Source organism: Cystoisospora suis, assembly GCF_002600585.1.
Source record: "Cystoisospora suis strain Wien I chromosome Unknown contig_1241, whole genome shotgun sequence".
NCBI classification, from domain to species: domain Eukaryota; phylum Apicomplexa; class Conoidasida; order Eucoccidiorida; family Sarcocystidae; genus Cystoisospora; species Cystoisospora suis.
The window spans coordinates 46,036-48,671 of record NW_027154042.1 but is presented as its reverse complement, the minus strand read 5'-3'; the positions used below and the strand labels follow the sequence as shown (position 1 = coordinate 48,671).

At 41.3% G+C, this 2,636-nt stretch overlaps 1 protein-coding gene across 1 annotated transcript in view; it reads right to left on the bottom strand.

Moving 5' to 3' along the window:
• Positions 1–1,882: 1,882 nt before the first annotated feature.
• CSUI_002955 (uncharacterized protein) overlaps positions 1,883–2,636 on the bottom strand; it is an 11,556-nt gene continuing 10,802 nt past the window's right edge. Inside the window, exon 1 of the mRNA XM_068063153.1 lies at positions 1,883–2,636. This exon is cut by the window's right edge and continues 10,802 nt beyond it. The gene's annotated coding sequence lies outside the window, so the exon portion shown is untranslated.

Genomic DNA, 2,636 nt, shown 5'->3' with positions numbered 1-2,636 from the left:
CTCTCTATCTATGTTTAATCTATGTTTAATCTATGTTTAATCTATCTTTAATCTATCTATCTATCTCTTTTTCTTTCTTAAGCTTTCTTTCTTGCTTTGGATGAGTGAGTGTGTGTGTTGCTTCGTGTTTGGTGCGTAGGTTTCTGCAGTATGCCGAGTATTTAGTCTTGAATGCGCCTCTACTCTTTCGAGAGGGCAGAACGAGAGGCCTCGGCACCGTATGTGAAGTTCTCTGCTAATATACTTCCTCAGAAGAAGAAGAAAGTCTCGCGGGAAAGCAAGTGACGAAGAAGGGGAAGGAAGAAATAAGGATGAGGCTTCTTCTCTCGCCCCCTGAAGTTATCTTGTTCGTTGACGACATCGAAGAAAGAAAGAAAGAAAAAGAGATAAGAAAGAAAGAAAGAAAGAAGGAAAGAAATAAAGAAAGAAAGAGAGAAGGAAAGTTGGTGGATGAGTTATGTATAGATAGCTTCTGTCTATGGCTTATGTAGATCATTTATGACTTCTTATTCCATCGATCAGTCAATCCATCTCACAGAAACTTCTTTTTCTTTTCAACTGCTTAACCATTCTTATCACTCCCCTCTTACGACTCCATGTACTAAGTAGAAGAGCACTTTTCCATCAAATAGAGGGGAGAAATACCTCTCCTCTCTCCTTCTTCTCCTCCTTACGAAGAAGAAGAAGATGTGTCTTTTTTGTGTGATCCTTCTTTCTTGCTCTCTTCATATGATTGAGGTGCCCGTGTGAAAATACTTAACTTTCTTTCTTTCTTTTTCTTTCTTTCATTCTTTCTCTTTCATTCTTTGTTCTGACCTCCTTAGGCTTGTGTGTATCGAAGTGTCGCATCAAGCAGGTGGGAGGTTGTTTCCAATGAAAAGAAAGAAAGAAAAGAAGAACTCTGGGGACTCTCACAAAAAGCAGACCAACTCCCAGTCAAAAAAGAAGAACATCTTCCTGTCTCTATCTAGCGTTAATCTATCTCAAATCCATCTCTGATCTATCTATAGAAAATCTATCTTCTATCGATCTCTCTATGTCTCCTTTCTCCTTCTGTCTATCTTCACGTTTTCTCCACAGTTTCTTCGTCTATTTAGATATGATACTGATAGACAGATAGGAACGGACTGGACTCTTTATCGAATAGATAAGGTATAGATACAGTAGCATAACACACTCTAGACATGTAGACCTAGATAAAGATTGATAGACAGATAGATAGATATAGATAGATAGATAAATAGGTAGTAGTACGTCATCCATTCTACACTCATGTGTATATACAGGAAGAAACGAACACGTCAGTCCACATCAAAATATAAGAGAGAAAGAGGGAGAGAGGAAGAAAGAAAGAAAGACAGAAAGAGTCCGTCAATTCTCATCCCGTCGGTAGTAGTCGTAGATGAATCGGTCAGCTGCTGCTTCTTCAACTTTTCTCGGAATAAACGAATGAAGTCTCACTCACTCACTCAGCCTTCCTCCTCTCTCCCCATTCTTCGCTCTTGTCACTACATCTATCTTTAATCTATCTATCTTTAATCTATCTATCTTTAATCTATCTATTTATCTATCTTTAATCTATCTATCTATCTTCAATCTATCTATCTCTTTGTCTGTCTGTCTGTCTCCTATCTCTCTCTCTCTGTCTCCCTTTGTCTATCTATGTCTGATGTATCTATCTTTCTGTTCTCTACGGGCATGTCGGTCGTCTCTCTTCCCTCTCTTCACTCGAGTGGGCGAGAAGGAGCGAGACAGGAAAGAGAGACTTCCAGAGGCTTGTCTCTTCTCTAACCGCCCGTCGGCAGGCAACTGCTTGCTTCTCAAGAAAAAGAAGAAGAGAGAAAGACACGTCTTCTTCATCTTCTTCTCCTTTTTATGAAAGAGATTAGGATAAATCGTGGTCTCTCTGATCGCAATAATCTTGAAGAAACACAACAGAGGACAGAGAGAATCTCCCTACTTCTCGGGGCGTTCACAAAAATACAGAAAGAAACGAAAGAAAGAGACAGATAGATGTATATACACATCTGCTGCAGTGTATGTACACACACACGTGTATCTCTCCCTCTATACTGGCTCATTGATAGATGGATAGATCCCTGACCAGGGCGTAAGAGCAGAGGTAAGTGTAGCTAGATTCCATCTTTGGTCGTTTCTTCTTCTTGCTTTTCTTTGTTTTCATGCACGATGAAGCCGATCCAAGAGGAAAGAACATTCAAACAGACGTGTGTGGATGGATCTGATGACTGCCAAGAAATCTCCCGGCCCTTCAGGACGTCGACAACGCAAAGCCCATCCCACTTACCCACACGGCCGTGCATGCGCAGGGACGCATGCACGGACGCCGTGCGCTTGCACCGAAGATTCCAGATATCTCTCTCTATACTTACCCACATATATAGACATCTATATGCATAGACAGATAGGTATACACAGGCGAACCAAGACAAATACAAGGCCGTTTCTATCGATGCTCCCCACTCCATCGCACCTGTATAGGTCTCTGCAGCTCCCCCTCTCTCAGTCTCTAGATCTATATATACATCTAGGTTTCGTCGCAAACATGTCTCCTCTCTTTTTACTGCGAATTTTGAGAGAAGTAACTAGAAAGATTGATAGAAGGAGACAGGGGGGGG